The sequence below is a fragment of the Cynocephalus volans genome, chromosome 8, assembly GCF_027409185.1.
Source record: "Cynocephalus volans isolate mCynVol1 chromosome 8, mCynVol1.pri, whole genome shotgun sequence".
NCBI classification, from domain to species: domain Eukaryota; kingdom Metazoa; phylum Chordata; class Mammalia; order Dermoptera; family Cynocephalidae; genus Cynocephalus; species Cynocephalus volans.
Genome location: NC_084467.1, coordinates 158,040,792 through 158,059,499, shown reverse-complemented (window position 1 = coordinate 158,059,499; position 18,708 = coordinate 158,040,792).

Here is an 18,708-nt window from a genome sequence, read left to right as displayed (position 1 = left end):
GGATAAAACCGGATTGAACCGGTTTAAACCGGTTTCAACTGTATAGAACCGGATAGAACCGGTTTAAACCGGATAAAACAGGATTGAACTGGTTTAAACCGGATAAAACCGGATTGAACCGGTTTAAACTGGTTTCAACCGGATAGAACCGGATAGAACCGGTTTAAACTGGATAAAACTGGATTGAACTGGCTTAAACTGGTTAAAACCAGATTAAACAGGATTGAACCGGTTCAAACTGGTTGAAACCGCATAAAATCAGATTGAACCGGTTTAAACCGCATAAAAACGGATTAAACCGGCTTAAACTGGTTTAAACCGGATTGAACCGGTTCAAACCGGGTTAAACCTGATAAAACCGGAATGAACTTTTTTAAACCGGTTTAAAACGGATAGAACCGGATAGCAACGGTTTAAACCGGAAAAAACAGGATTGAACTGGACTAAACCGGTTTAAAACGGATAAAACCGGTTTAAACTGGATAAAACCGGATTGAACCAGCTTAAACCGGTTTAAACCGGATAAAACTGGGTTGAATCGGTTTAAACCGGATGAAATCGGATTGAACAGGTTTAAACATGTTTAAACCGTATAGAACCGGGTAAAACCGGTTGAAACCGGATAAAACCGGATTGATCCGGTTTAAACCGGTTTAAACAGGATAAAACCGGATTGAACTGGTTTATACCGGTTTAAACCGGATATAACCGGTTTAAACTGGATAAAACCGGACTGAACCGGTTTAAATCGGTTTAAACCGGATAAAACCGGATTGAACCGGATTAAACCGGTTTCAACCGGATAGAACCGGATAGAACCGGTTTAAACCGGATAAAACCGGATTGAACCAGCTTAAACCGGTTTAAACCGGAGAAAACCGGATCGAACCGGTTGTAACCGGTTTAAACCGGATATAAACGGATTGAAGCAGTTTAAACCAGTTTAAAACTGATAAAACCGGAATGAACCGGCCTAAACCTGTTTAAACCCGATAGTACCGGTTTAAACTGGATAAAACCGGATTGAACTGGATTAAACTGGTTTAAACCGGATAGAACTGGTTTAAACTGGATAAAACTGATTGAACCGGTTTAAACCGGTTTAAACCGGATAAAACCGGATTGAACCGGTTCAAACTGGTTTAAACCGGATAAAACCGGATTAAACCGTTTTAAAGCGGTTTAAATCGGATAAAACCAGATTGAACCAGTTTAAGCCGATTAAAACCGGATTGAACCGGTTTAAACCGGTCTAAACCGGATAAAACCGGTTTCAACAGGATAAAACCAGATTGAACCGGTTTAAACCGGATAAAACCGGAGTGAACTGGTTTAAACCGGATAAAAACGGATCGAACCATTTTAAACCGGAAAAAACCGGATTGAACCGTTTCAAACCGGTTTTAAACAGATAAAACCGGAATGAACCGGTTTAAACCGGATAAAACCGGATTGAACCGGTTTAAACTGGTTTCAACCAGATAGAACCGGATAGAACCGGTTTAAACTGGATAAAACCGGATTGAACCGGCTTAAACCGGTTTAAACCGGATAAAACCGGATTGAACTGGTTCAAACCGGATAGAACCGGATAGAACCGGTTTAAACCGGATAAAACCGGATTGAACCGGTTTAAACCGGTTTCAACCGGATAGAACTGGATAGAACTGGTATAAACCGGATAAAACCGGATTGAACCGCTGTAAACCGGTTGAAACCGGATAAAAACGGATTGAAAGGGTTTAAACCGTTTTAAACAGGATAAAACCGGATTGAACTGGTTTAATCCAGTTAAAACAGGATAGAACAGGACAGAAACAGTTTAATCCGATTTAAAAAGGATAGAACCGGATAGAACCGGTCTAAACGAGATAAAACCGGATTGAACCGGTTTAAACCGGTTTAAACCGGATAAAACCGGATTGAACCGGTTCAAACTGGTTTAAACCGGATAAAACCGGATTAAAGCGTTTTAAAGCGGTTTAAATCGGATAAAACCAGATTGAACCAGTTTAAGCCGATTAAAACCGGATTGAACTGGTTTAAACCGGTCTAAACCAGATAAAACCGGTTTCAACAGGATAAAACCAGATTGAACCGGTTTAAACCAGATAAAACCGGATTGAACCGGTTCAAACCGGTTTAAACCGGATAAAACCGGAGTGAACTGGTTTAAACCGGATAAAAACGGATCGAACCGGTTTAAACCGGATAAAACCGGATTGAACCGTTTCAAACCGGTTTTAAACAGATAAAACCGGAATGAACCGTTCTAAACCGGATAAAACCGGATTGAAACGTTTCAAAACGGTTTTAACCGGATAAAACCGGAATGAACCGGTTTAAACCGGATAAAATCGGATTGAACCGGTTTAAACCGGATAAAAACGGATTGAACCGGTTTAAACTGGTTTCAACCGGATAAAACCGGATAGAACCGGTTTAAGCTGGATAAAACCGGATTGAACCGGCTTAAACCGGTTTAAACCCGATTGAACCGGTTCAAACCGGATAGAACCGGATAGAACCGGTTTAAACCGGATAAAACCGGATTGAACCGGTACAAACCGGTTTAAACCGGATAAAACCGGAGTGAACTGGTTTAAACCGGATAAAACCGGATTGAACCGGTTCAAACCAGTTTAAACCGGATAAAACCGGAATGAACTGGTTTAAACCGGATAAAATCGGACTGAACCAGTTCAAACCGGATAAAACCGGATCGAACCGTTTCAAACCGGTTTTAACCGGATAAAACCGGAATGAACCGGTTTAAACCGGATGGAACCGGTTTAAACCGGATAAAAACGGATTGAACCGGTTTAAACTGGTTTCAACCAGATAGAACCGGATAGAACCGGTTTAAACTGGATAAAACCGGATTGAACCGGCTTAAACCGGTTTAAACCGGATTGAACCGGTTTAAACCGGATAAAACCGGATTGAACCGGTTCAAACTGGTTTAAACCGGATAAAACCAGATAAAACCGTTTTAAAGCGGTTTAAACTGGATAAAACCAGATTGAAACGGTTTAAGCTGATTAAAACCGGATTGAACTGGTTTAAACTGGTCTAAACCGGATAAAACCGGTTTAAACCGGATAAAACCGGATTGAACCGGTTTAAACTGGTTTCAAGCGGATAGAACCGGATAGATCCGATTTAAACTGGATAAAACCGGATTGAACCGCTGTAAACCGGTTGAAACCGGATAAAAACGGATTGACAGGGTTTAAACCGGTTTAAACAGGATAAAACCGGATTGAACTGGTTTAAGCCAGTTAAAACAGGATAGAACAGGACAGAAACAGTTTAATACGATTTAAAAAGGATAGAACCGGATAGAACAGGTCTAAACGAGATAAAACCGGATTGAACCGGTTTAAACCGGTTTAAACCGGATAAAACCGGATTGAACCGGTTCAAACTGGTTTAAACCGGATAAAACCGGATTAAACCGTTTTAAAGCGGTTTAAATCGGATAAAACCAGATTGAACCAGTTTAAGCCGATTAAAACCGGATTGAACCGGTTTAAACCGGTCTAAACCGGATAAAACCGGTTTCAACAGGATAAAACCAGATTGAAACGGTTTAAACCGGATAAAACCGGAGTGAACTGGTTTAAACCGGATAAAAACGGATCGAACCATTTTAAACCGGAAAAAACCGGATTGAACCGTTTCAAACCGGTTTTAAACAGATAAAACCGGAATGAACCGGTTTAAACCGGATAAAACCGGATTGAACCGGTTTAAACTGGTTTCAACCAGATAGAACCGGATAGAACCGGTTTAAACTGGATAAAACCGGATTGAACCGGCTTAAACCGGTTTAAACCGGATAAAACCGGATTGAACTGGTTTAAACCGGATAAAACCGGATTGAACCGGTTTAAACCGGTTTCAACCGGATAGAACTGGATAGAACTGGTTTAAACCGGATAAAACCGGATTGAAGCGGTTTAAACCGGTTTAAACCGGATAAAATCAGATTGAAACGGTTTAAACCGGATTGATCCGGCTTAAAACGGATAAAACCGGAATGAACTGGTTGAAACCGGTTTAAACCGGAAAAAACGGATTGAACCAGTTTAAACCGGTTTCAACCGGATAGAACCAGATAGAACCGGTTTAAACTGGATAAAAGCGGATTGAACCGGTTAAAGCTGGTTAAAACCGGAGAAAACCGGGTGGAAACGGCTTAAACCGGTTTAAACCGGAGAAAACCAGATTGAACTGGTTTTAACCTGAGAAAACCGGATTGAACTGGTTTAAACCGGTTTCAACCGGATAGAACTGGATAGAACTGGTTTAAACTGGATAAAACCGGATTGAACTGGCTTAAATGGGTTTAAACCGGATAGAACCGGTTTAAACTGGATAAAACCGATTGAACCGGTTTAAACAGGTTTAAACCGGATAAAACCGGATTGAACCGGTTTTAACTGGATAAAACCGGACTGAACTGGTTTAAACCGGTTTCAACTGGATAGAACCGGATAGAACCGGTTTAAACTGGATAAAACCGGATTGAACCCGCTTAAACAGGTTTAAACCGGATAAAACCGGATTGAACCGGTTCAAACCGGTTTAAACCGGATAAAACCAGAGTGAACTGGTTTAAATCGGATAAAACCGGATTGAACCAGTTTAAACCGGATAAAACCGGAATGAACTGGTTTAAACAGGATAAAACCGGACTGAACCAGTTTAAACCGGAAAAAACAGGATTGAAGCATTTCAAACCGGTTTTAACCGGATAAAACCGGAATGAACCGGTTTAAACCGGATAAAACCGGATTGAAACGGTTTAAACCGGATAAAACCGGATTGAAACGGATTAAACCAGTTTATACTGTATAAACCGGATTGAATCGGTTAAAACTGGTTTAAGCCGGATAAAACCAGATTGAACCGGTTTAAACCGGATCAAACCGGATTGAACCGGATTAAACCGGTTTCAACCGGATAGAACCGGATAGAACCGGTTTAAACCGGATAAAACCCGATTGAAGCGGTTTAATCTGGTTCAAACCGGATAAAACCAGATTGAAACGGTTTAAACCGGATTGAACCGGCTTAAACCGGATAAAACCGGAATGAACAGGTTTAAACCGGATTAAACCGGAAAAAACGGATGGAACCGGTTTAAACTGGATAAAACCGGACTGAACCGGCTTAAACCTGTTTAAACTGGATAGAGCCGGTTTAAACCGGTATCCGGTTTAAACCGGATAAAACCAGCATGAACCGGCTCAAACCGGTTTAAACCGGATAGAACCGGTTGAAACCCGTTTAAACCGGATAAAACCGGATTGAAGCGGTTTAAACTGGTTTAAACCGGATAGAACTGGTTTAAACCGGATAGAAACCGTTTAAACCAGATAAAACCGGATTGAACCAGTTTAAACCGGTTTAAACCGGATAAAACCGGATTGAACCGGTTTAAACCGGTTTAAACCAGATAGAACCGGATAGAATCGGTTTAAACCGGATAGAACCGGATAGAACCGGTTTAAACCGGATAAAAGCGGATTCAACCGGTTTAAACCAGGTTAAAGCGGATAAAACCGGACTGAACTGGTTTAAACCGATTTCAACCGGATAGAACCGGTTTAAACTGGATAAAACCGGATTGAACCTGTCTAAACCAGTTTAAACTGGAGAAAACCGGATTGAACAGGTTTAAACTGGATAAAACCGGATTGAACCTGTCTAAACCGGTTTAAACTGGAGAAAACCGGATTGAACCGGTTTAAACTGGATAAAACCGGATTGAACCTGTCTAAACCGGTTTAAACCGGATAAAACCGGATTGAACCAGTTTAAACCCGTTTAAATCAGATAGAAACGGATAGAACCGGTTTAAACCGGATAAAACCGGATTGAACTGGTTTAATCCAGTTAAAACAGGATAGAACAGGATAGAACCAGTTTAATCCGATTTAAAAAGGATAGAACCGGACAGAACCGGTCTAAATGAGATAAAACCGGATTGAACCGCTTTAAACCAGATAAAACCGGATTGAACCGGTTCAAACCGGTTTAAACCGGATAAAACTGGAGTGAACTGGTTTAAACCGGATAAAAACGGATTGAACCGGTTTAAACCGGATAAAACCGGATTGAACCCTTTCAAACCAGTTTTAAACGGATAAAACCGGAATGAACCGGTTTAAACCGGATAAAACCGGATTGAAACGTTTCAAACCGGTTTGAACAGGATAAAACCGGAATGAACCGGTTTAAACCGGATAAAACTGGATTGAACCGGTTGAAACCGGATAAAACCGGATTGAACCATTTCAAACCGGTTTTAACAGGATAAAACCGGAATGAACCGGTTTAAACCGGATAAAACCGGATTGAACTGGTTGAAACCGGATAAAACCGGATTGAACCGGTTTAAACTGGTTTCAACTGGATAGAACCGGATAGAACCGGTTTAAACTGGATAAAACCAGATTGAACCGGCTTAAACCAGTTTAAACCGGATAAAACCGGATTGAACCGGTTCAAACTGGATAGAACCGGATAGAACCGGTTTAAACCGGATAAAACCGGATTGAACCGGTTTAAACAGGATAAAACCGGATTGAACTGGTTTAAAAGGTATAAAACCGGATTGAACCAGTTTAAACCGGTTTCAACCGGATAGAACTGTATAGAACCAGTTTAAACCGGATAAAACCGGATTGAAGCGGTTTAAACCGGTTAAAACCGGATAAAACCAGATTGAAACGGTTTAAACCGGATTGAACCGGCTTAAACCGGATAAAACCGGAATGAACTGGTTGAAACCGGGTTAAACCGGAAAAAACGGATTGAACCGGTTTAAACTGCATAAAACCGGATAGAACCGGTTTATTCCGGTTTAAACCAGATAAAAACCAATTGAACCGGTTTAAACCGGTTTAAACCGAATAAAACCGGATTGAACCGGTTTAAACCGGTTTAAACCGGATAGAACCGGTTTAAACCGGATAAAACCGGAATGAACCAGTTTAAACCGGTTTAAACCGGATAAAACCGGATTGATCCGGTTTAAACCGGATAAAACCGGATTGAACCGGTTTAAACCGGCTTAAACCAGATAGAACCGGATAGAACTGGTTTAAACCGGATAGAACCGGATAGAACCGGTTTAAAGCGGATAAAACAGGATTGAACTGGTATAAACCGGTTTAAACTGGAGAAAACCGGATTGAAGAGGTTGAAACCGGATAAAACCGGATTGACCCGGTTTAAACCGGTTTAAACCGGATAAAACCGGATTGAACGGTTCAAACCGGTTTAAACCGGATAAAACCAAATTGAACCAGTTTAAACCGGATAAAATCAGATTGAACTGGTTTAAACCCTTTTAAACCAGATGGAAACGAATAGAACCGGTTTAAACTGGATAAAACCGGATTGAACTGGTTTAACCGGTTAAAACAGGATAGAACAGGATAGAACCGGTTTAAACCGATTTAAACAGGATAGAACCGGACAGAACCGGTTTAAACGAGATAAAACCGGATTGAACCGGTTTATACCGGTGTAAACAGGATAAAACCGGATTGAACCGGTTTAAACCGGTTTCAACTGTATAGAACCGGATAGAACCGGTTTAAACCGGATAAAACAGGATTGAACTGGTTTAAACCGGATAAAACCGGATTGAACCGGTTTAAACTGGTTTCAACCGGATAGAACCGGATAGAACCGGTTTAAACTGGATAAAACTGGATTGAACTGGCTTAAACTGGTTAAAACCAGATTAAACAGGATTGAACCGGTTCAAACTGGATGAAACCGCATAAAATCAGATTGAACCGGTTTAAACCGCATAAAAACGGATTAAACCGGCTTAAACTGGTTTAAACCGGATTGAACCGGTTCAAACCGGGTTAAACCTGATAAAACCGGAATGAACTTTTTTAAACCGGTTTAAAACGGATAGAACCGGATAGCAACGGTTTAAACCGGAAAAAACAGGATTGAACTGGATTAAACCGGTTTAAAACGGATAAAACCGGTTTAAACTGGATAAAACCGGATTGAACCAGCTTAAACCGGTTTAAACCGGATAAAACTGGGTTGAATCGGTTTAAACCGGATGAAATCGGATTGAACAGGTTTAAACATGTTTAAACCGTATAGAACCGGGTAAAACCGGTTGAAACCGGATAAAACCGGATTGATCCGGTTTAAACCGGTTTAAACAGGATAAAACCGGATTGAACTGGTTTATACCGGTTTAAACCGGATATAACCGGTTTAAACTGGATAAAACCGGACTGAACCGGTTTAAATCGGTTTAAACCGGATAAAACCGGATTGAACCGGATTAAACCGGTTTCAACCGGATAGAACCGGATAGAACCGGTTTAAACCGGATAAAACCGGATTGAACCAGCTTAAACCGGTTTAAACCGGAGAAAACCGGATCGAACCGGTTGTAACCGGTTTAAACCGGATATAAACGGATTGAAGCAGTTTAAACCAGTTTAAAACTGATAAAACCGGAATGAACCGGCCTAAACCTGTTTAAACCCGATAGTACCGGTTTAAACTGGATAAAACCGGATTGAACTGGATTAAACTGGTTTAAACCGGATAGAACTGGTTTAAACTGGATAAAACTGATTGAACCGGTTTAAACCGGTTTAAACCGGATAAAACCGGATTGAACCGGTTTTAACATGAGAAAACCGGATTGAACTGGTTTAAACAGGTTTCAACCAGATAGAAACGGATAGAACCGGTGTAAACTGGATAAAACCGGATTGAACCAGCTTAAACCGGTTTAAACCGGATAAAACCGGAGTGAACTGGTTTAAAACGGATAAAACCGGATTGAACCGGTTCAAACCAGTTTAAACCGGATAAAACCGGAATGAACTGGTTTAAACCGGATAAAATCGGACTGAACCAGTTTAAACTGGATAAAACCGGATCGAACCGTTTCAAACCGGTTTAACCGGATAAAACCGGAATGAACCGGTTTAAACCGGATAAATCCGGATTGAACTGGTTTAAACCAGATAAAACCGGATTGAACCGGTTTAAACTGGTTTCAACCAGATAGAACCGGATAGAACCGGTTTAAACTGGATAAAACCGGAATGAACTGGTTTAAACCGGTTTAAAACGGATAGAAGTGGATAGAAACGGTTTAAACCGGATAAAACCGGATTGAACCGGTTCAAACTGGTATAAACCGGAAAAACGGGATAAAACCGTTTTAAAGCGGTTTAAACTGGATAAAACCAGATTGAACCGGTTTAAGCTGATTAAAACCGGATTGAACTGGTTTAAACTGGTCTAAACCGGATAAAACCGGTTTAAACCGGACAAAACCGGATTGAACCGGTTTAAACTGGTTTAAACCGGATAAAACCAGATAAAACCGTTTTAAAGCGGTTTAAACTGGATAAAACCAGATTGAAACGGTTTAAGCTGATTAAAACCGGATTGAACTGGTTTAAACTGGTCTAAACCGGATAAAACCGGTTTAAACCGGATAAAACCGGATTGAACCGGTTTAAACTGGTTTCAAGCGGATAGAACCGGATAGATCCGATTTAAACTGGATAAAACCGGATTGAACCGCTGTAAACCGGTTGAAACCGGATAAAAACGGATTGACAGGGTTTAAACCGGTTTAAACAGGATAAAACCGGATTGAACTGGTTTAAGCCAGTTAAAACAGGATAGAACAGGACAGAAACAGTTTAATACGATTTGAAAAGGATAGAACCGGATAGAACAGGTCTAAACGAGATAAAACCGGATTGAACCGGTTTAAACCGGTTTAAACCGGATAAAACCGGATTGAACCGGTTCAAACTGGTTTAAACCGGATAAAACCGGAATAAACCGTTTTAAAGCGGTTTAAATCGGATAAAACCAGATTGAACCAGTTTAAGCCGATTAAAACCGGATTGAACCGGTTTAAACCGGTCTAAACCGGATAAAACCGGTTTCAACAGGATAAAACCAGATTGAACCGGTTTAAACCGGATAAAACCGGAGTGAACTGGTTTAAACCGGATAAAAACGGATCGAACCATTTTAAACCGGAAAAAACCGGATTGAACCGTTTCAAACCGGTTTTAAACAGATAAAACCGGAATGAACCGGTTTAAACCGGATAAAACCGGATTGAACCGGTTTAAACTGGTTTCAACCAGATAGAACCGGATAGAACCGGTTTAAACTGGATAAAACCGGATTGAACCGGCTTAAACCGGTTTAAACCGGATAAAACCGGATTGAACTGGTTCAAACCGGATAGAACCGGATAGAACCGGTTTAAACCGGATAAAACCGGATTGAACCGGTTTAAACCGGTTTAAACCGGATAAAACCGGATTGAACTGGTTTAAACCGGATAAAACCGGATTGAACCGGTTTAAACCGGTTTCAACCGGATAGAACTGGATAGAACTGGTTTAAACCGGATAAAACCGGATTGAAGCGGTTTAAACCGGTTTAAACCGGATAAAATCAGATTGAAACGGTTTAAACCGGATTGATCCGGCTTAAACCGGATAAAACCGGAATGAACTGGTTGAAACCGGTTTAAACCGGAAAAAACGGATTGAACCAGTTTAAACCGGTTTCAACCGGATAGAACCAGATAGAACCGGTTTAAACTGGATAAAAGCGGATTGAACCGGTTAAAGCTGGTTAAAACCGGAGAAAACCGGGTGGAAACGGCTTAAACCGGTTTAAACCGGAGAAAACCAGATTGAACTGGTTTTAACCTGAGAAAACCGGATTGAACTGGTTTAAACCGGTTTCAACCGGATAGAACTGGATAGAACTGGTTTAAACTGGATAAAACCGGATTGAACTGGCTTAAATGGGTTTAAACCGGATAGAACCGGTTTAAACTGGATAAAACCGATTGAACCGGTTTAAACAGGTTTAAACCGGATAAAACCGGATTGAACCGGTTTTAACTGGATAAAACCGGACTGAACTGGTTTAAACCGGTTTCAACTGGATAGAACCGGATAGAACCGGTTTAAACTGGATAAAACCGGATTGAACCAGCTTAAACAGGTTTAAACCGGATAAAACCGGATTGAACCGGTTCAAACCGGTTTAAACCGGATAAAACCAGAGTGAACTGGTTTAAATCGGATAAAACCGGATTGAACCAGTTTAAACCGGATAAAACCGGAATGAACTGGTTTAAACAGGATAAAACCGGACTGAACCAGTTTAAACCGGAAAAAACAGGATTGAAGCATTTCAAACCGGTTTTAACCGGATAAAACCGGAATGAACCGGTTTAAACCGGATAAAACCGGATTGAAACGGTTTAAACCGGATAAAACCGGATTGAAACGGATTAAACCAGTTTATACTGTATAAACCGGATTGAATCGGTTAAAACTGGTTTAAACCGGATAAAACCAGATTGAACCGGTTTAAACCGGATCAAACCGGATTGAACCGGATTAAACCGGTTTCAACCGGATAGAACCGGATAGAACCGGTTTAAACCGGATAAAACCCGATTGAAGCGGTTTAATCTGGTTCAAACCGGATAAAACCAGATTGAAACGGTTTAAACCGGATTGAACCGGCTTAAACCGGATAAAACCGGAATGAACTGGTTTAAACCGGATTAAACCGGAAAAAACGGATGGAACCGGTTTAAACTGGATAAAACCGGACTGAACCGGCTTAAACCTGTTTAAACTGGATAGAGCCGGTTTAAACCGGTATCCGGTTTAAACCGGATAAAACCAGCATGAACCGGCTCAAACCGGTTTAAACCGGATAGAACCGGTTGAAACCCGTTTAAACCGGATAAAACCGGATTGAAGCGGTTTAAACTGGTTTAAACCGGATAGAACTGGTTTAAACCGGATAGAAACCGTTTAAACCAGATAAAACCGGATTGAACCAGTTTAAACCGGTTTAAACCGGATAAAACCGGATTGAACCGGTTTAAACCGGTTTAAACCAGATAGAACCGGATAGAATCGGTTTAAACCGGATAGAACCGGATAGAACCGGTTTAAACCGGATAAAAGCGGATTCAACCGGTTTAAACCAGGTTAAAGCGGATAAAACCGGACTGAACTGGTTTAAACCGATTTCAACCGGATAGAACCGGTTTAAACTGGATAAAACCGGATTGAACCTGTCTAAACCGGTTTAAACTGGAGAAAACCGGATTGAACAGGTTTAAACTGGATAAAACCGGATTGACCCAGTTTAAACCGGTTTAAACCGGATAAAACCGGATTGAACCAGTTTAAACCCGTTTAAATCAGATAGAAACGGATAGAACCGGTTTAAACCGGATAAAACCGGATTGAACTGGTTTAATCCAGTTAAAACAGGATAGAACAGGATAGAACCAGTTTAATCCGATTTAAAAAGGATAGAACCGGACAGAACCGGTCTAAATGAGATAAAACCGGATTGAACCGCTTTAAACCAGATAAAACCGGATTGAACCGGTTCAAACCGGTTTAAACCGGATAAAACTGGAGTGAACTGGTTTAAACCGGATAAAAACGGATTGAACCGGTTTAAACCGGATAAAACCGGATTGAACCCTTTCAAACCGGTTTTAAACGGATAAAACCGGAATGAACCGGTTTAAACCGGATAAAACCGGATTGAAACGTTTCAAACCGGTTTGAACAGGATAAAACCGGAATGAACCGGTTTAAACCGGATAAAACTGGATTGAACCGGTTGAAACCAGATAAAACCGGATTGAACCATTTCAAACCGGTTTTAACAGGATAAAACCGGAATGAACCGGTTTAAACCGGATAAAACCGGATTGAACTGGTTGAAACCGGATAAAACCGGATTGAACCGGTTTAAACTGGTTTCAACTGGATAGAACCGGATAGAACCGGTTTATACTGGATAAAACCAGATTGAACCGGCTTAAACCAGTTTAAACCGGATAAAACCGGATTGAACCGGTTCAAACTGGATAGAACCGGATAGAACCGGTTTAAACCGGATAAAACCGGATTGAACCGGTTTAAACAGGATAAAACCGGATTGAACTGGTTTAAAAGGTATAAAACCGGATTGAACCAGTTTAAACCGGTTTCAACCGGATAGAACTGTATAGAACCAGTTTAAACCGGATAAAACCGGATTGAAGCGGTTTAAACCGGTTAAAACCGGATAAAACCAGATTGAAACGGTTTAAACCGGATTGAACCGGCTTAAACCGGATAAAACCGGAATGAACTGGTTGAAACCGGGTTAAACCGGAAAAAACGGATTGAACCGGTTTAAACTGCATAAAACCGGATAGAACCGGTTTATTCCGGTTTAAACCAGATAAAAACCAATTGAACCGGTTTAAAACGGTTTAAACCGAATAAAACCGGATTGATCCGGTTTAAACCGGTTTAAACCGGCCGGTTTAAACCGGATAAAACCGGAATGAACCAGTTTAAACCGGTTTAAACCGGATAAAACCGGATTGATCCGGTTTAAACCGGATAAAACCGGATTGAACCGGTTTAAACCGGCTTAAACCAGATAGAACCGGATAGAACCGGTTTAAACCGGATAGAACCGGATAGAACCGGTTTAAAGCGGATAAAACCGGATTGAACTGGTATAAACCGGTTTAAACTGGAGAAAACCGGATTGAAGAGGTTGAAACCGGATAAAACCGGATTGACCCGGTTTAAACCGGTTTAAACCGGATAAAACCGGATTGAACGGTTCAAACCGGTTTAAACCGGATAAAACCAAATTGAACCAGTTTAAACCGGATAAAATCAGATTGAACTGGTTTAAACCCTTTTAAACCAGATGGAAACGAATAGAACCGGTTTAAACTGGATAAAACCGGATTGAACTGGTTTAACCGGTTAAAACAGGATAGAACAGGATAGAACCGGTTTAAACCGATTTAAACAGGATAGAACCGGACAGAACCGGTTTAAACGAGATAAAACCGGATTGAACCGGTTTATACCGGTGTAAACAGGATAAAACCGGATTGAACCGGTTTAAACCGGTTTCAACTGTATAGAACCGGATAGAACCGGTTTAAACCGGATAAAACAGGATTGAACTGGTTTAAACCGGATAAAACCGGATTGAACCGGTTTAAACTGGTTTCAACCGGATAGAACCGGATAGAACCGGTTTAAACTGGATAAAACTGGATTGAACTGGCTTAAACTGGTTAAAACCAGATTAAACAGGATTGAACCGGTTCAAACTGGTTGAAACCGCATAAAATCAGATTGAACCGGTTTAAACCGCATAAAAACGGATTAAACCGGCTTAAACTGGTTTAAACCGGATTGAACCGGTTCAAACCGGGTTAAACCTGATAAAACCGGAATGAACTTTTTTAAACCGGTTTAAAACGGATAGAACCGGATAGCAACGGTTTAAACCGGAAAAAACAGGATTGAACTGGATTAAACCGGTTTAAAACGGATAAAACCGGTTTAAACTGGATAAAACCGGATTGAACCAGCTTAAACCGGTTTAAACCGGATAAAACTGGGTTGAATCGGTTTAAACCGGATGAAATCGGATTGAACAGGTTTAAACATGTTTAAACCGTATAGAACCGGGTAAAACCGGTTGAAACCGGATAAAACCGGATTGATCCGGTTTAAACCGGTTTAAACAGGATAAAACCGGATTGAACTGGTTTATACCGGTTTAAACCGGATATAACCGGTTTAAACTGGATAAAACCGGACTGAACCGGTTTAAATCGGTTTAAACCGGATAAAACCGGATTGAACCGGATTAAACCGGTTTCAACCGGATAGAACCGGATAGAACCGGTTTAAACCGGATAAAACCGGATTGAACCAGCTTAAACCGGTTTAAACCGGAGAAAACCGGATCGAACCGGTTGTAACCGGTTTAAACCGGATATAAACGGATTGAAGCAGTTTAAACCAGTTTAATACTGATAAAACCGGAATGAACCGGCCTAAACCTGTTTAAACCCGATAGTACCGGTTTAAACTGGATAAAACCGGATTGAACTGGATTAAACTGGTTTAAACCGGATAGAACTGGTTTAAACTGGATAAAACTGATTGAACCGGTTTAAACCAGTTTAAACCGGATAAAACCAGATTGAACCGGTTTTAACATGAGAAAACCGGATTGAACTGGTTTAAACAGGTTTCAACCAGATAGAACCGGATAGAACCGGTGTAAACTGGATAAAACCGGATTGAACCAGCTTAAACCGGTTTAAACCGGATAAAACCGGAGTGAACTGGTTTAAAACGGATAAAACCGGATTGAACCGGTTCAAACCAGTTTAAACCGGATAAAACCGGAATGAACTGGTTTAAACCGGATAAAATCGGACTGAACCAGTTTAAACTGGATAAAACCGGATCGAACCGTTTCAAACCGGTTTAACCGGATAAAACCGGAATGAACCGGTTTAAACCGGATAAAACCGGATTGAACCGGTTTAAACCAGATAAAACCGGATTGAACCGGTTTAAACTGGTTTCAACCAGATAGAACCGGATAGAACCGGTTTAAACTGGATAAAACCGGAATGAACTGGTTTAAACCGGTTTAAAACGGATAGAAGTGGATAGAAACGGTTTAAACCGGATAAAACCGGATTGAACCGGTTCAAACTGGTATAAACCGGAAAAACGGGATAAAACCGTTTTAAAGCGGTTTAAACTGGATAAAACCAGATTGAACCGGTTTAAGCTGATTAAAACCGGATTGAACTGGTTTAAACTGGTCTAAACCGGATAAAACCGGTTTAAACCGGACAAAACCGGATTGAACCGGTTTAAACTGGTTTCAACCGGATAGAACCGGATAGAACCGGTTTAAACTGGATAAAACCGGATTGAACCGGCTTAAACCGGTTTAAACCGGATAAAACCGGATTGAACCGGCTGAAACCGGTTTAAACCGGATAAAACCGGATTGAACCGGCTTAAACCGGTTTAAACCGGATTGAACCAGCTTAAACCGGTTCAAACTGGTTTAAACCGGATTGAACCAGCTTAAACCGGTTTAAACAGAATTAAACCGGTTTAAACCGGATAAAACCGGATTGAACTGGCTTAAACCGGTTTATACCGGATAAAACCGGATTGAACCGGTTGAAACCGGTTTAAACTGGATAAAACCGGAATGAACTGGTTTTAACCGGTTTAAAACGGATAGAAGTGGATAGAAACGGTTTAAACCGGATAAAACCGGATTGAACCGGTGTAAACCGGTTGAAACCGGATAAAACCGGATTGAACCGGCTTAAACCGGATAAAACCGGAATAAACTGGTTTAAACCGGGTTAAACCGGAAAAAACGGATTGAACCGGTTTAAACTGGATAAAACCGGATAGAACCGGTTTAATCCGGTTTAAACCAGATAAAAACCAATTGAACCGGTTTAAACCGGTTTAAACCGAATAAAACCGGATTGAACCGGTTTAAACCGGTTTAAACTGGATAGAACCGGTTTAAACCGGATAAAACCGGATTGAACCAGTTTAAACCGGTTTAAACCGGATAAAACCGGATTGATCCGGTTTAAACCGGATAAAACCGGATTGAACCGGTTTAAACCGGCTTAAACCGGATAGAACCAGTTTAAACCGGATAGAACCGGATAGAACCGGTTTAAAGCGGATAAAACCGGATTGAACTGGTATAAACCGGTTTAAACTGGAGAAAACCGGATTGAAGAGGTTGAAACCGGATAAAACCGGATTGACCCGGTTTAAACCGGTTTAAACCGGATAAAACCGGATTGAACGGTTCAAACCGGTTTAAACCGGATAAAACCAAATTGAACCAGTTTAAACCGGATAAAATCAGATTGAACTGGTTTAAAACCTTTTAAACCAGATGGAAACGAATAGAACCGGTTTAAACTGGATAAAACCGGATTGAACTGGTTTAACCGGTTAAAACAGGATAGAACAGGATAGAACCGGTTTAAACCGATTTAAACAGGATAGAACCGGACAGAACCGGTTTAAACGAGATAAAACCGGATTGAACCGGTTTATACCGGTGTAAACAGGATAAAACCGGATTGAACCGGTTTAAACCGGTTTCAACTGTATAGAACCGGATAGAACCGGTTTAAACCGGATAAAACAGGATTGAACTGGTTTAAACCGGATAAAACCGGATTGAACCGGTTTAAACTGGTTTCAACCGGATAGAACCGGATAGAACCGGTTTAAACTGGATAAAACTGGATTGAACTGGCTTAAACTGGTTAAAACCAGATTAAACAGGATTGAACCGGTTCAAACTGGTTGAAACCGCATAAAATCAGATTGAACCGGTTTAAACCGCATAAAAACGGATTAAACCGGCTTAAACTGGTTTAAACCGGATTGAACCGGTTCAAACCGGGTTAAACCTGATAAAACCGGAATGAACTTTTTTAAACCGGTTTAAAACGGATAGAACCGGATAGCAACGGTTTAAACCGGAAAAAACAGGATTGAACTGGATTAAACCGGTTTAAAACGGATAAAACCGGTTTAAACTGGATAAAACCGGATTGAACCAGCTTAAACCGGTTTAAACCGGATAAAACTGGGTTGAATCGGTTTAAACCGGATGAAATCGGATTGAACAGGTTTAAACATGTTTAAACCGTATAGAACCGGGTAAAACCGGTTGAAACCGGATAAAACCGGATTGATCCGGTTTAAACCGGTTTAAACAGGATAAAACCGGATTGAACTGGTTTATACCGGTTTAAACCGGATATAACCGGTTTAAACTGGATAAAACCGGACTGAACCGGTTTAAATCGGTTTAAACCGGATAAAACCGGATTGAACCGGATTAAACCGGTTTCAACCGGATAGAACCGGATAGAACCGGTTTAAACCGGATAAAACCGGATTGAACCAGCTTAAACCGGTTTAAACCGGAGAAAACCGGATCGAACCAGTTGTAACCGGTTTAAACCGGATATAAACGGATTGAAGCAGTTTAAACCAGTTTAAAACTGATAAAACCGGAATGAACCGGCCTAAACCTGTTTAAACCCGATAGTACCGGTTTAAACTGGATAAAACCGGATTGAACTGGATTAAACTGGTTTAAACCGGATAGAACTGGTTTAAACTGGATAAAACTGATTGAACCGGTTTAAACCGGATAAAACCGGATTGAACCGGTTCAAACTGGTTTAAACCGGATAAAACCGGATTAAACCGTTTTAAAGCGGTTTAAATCGGATAAAACCAGATTGAACCAGTTTAAGCCGATTAAAACCGGATTGAACCGGTTTAAACCGGTCTAAACCGGATAAAACCGGTTTCAACAGGATAAAACCAGATTGAACCGGTTTAAACCGGATAAAACCGGAGTGAACTGGTTTAAACCGGATAAAAACGGATCGAACCATTTTAAACCGGAAAAAACCGGATTGAACCGTTTCAAACCGGTTTTAAACAGATAAAACCGGAATGAACCGGTTTAAACCGGATAAAACCGGATTGAACCGGTTTAAACTGGTTTCAACCAGATAGAACCGGATAGAACCGGTTTAAACTGGATAAAACCGGATTGAACCGGCTTAAACCGGTTTAAACCGGATAAAACCGGATTGAACTGGTTCAAACCGGATAGAACCGGATAGAACCGGTTTAAACCGGATAAAACCGGATTGAACCGGTTTAAACCGGTTTCAACCGGATAGAACTGGATAGAACTGGTATAAACCGGATA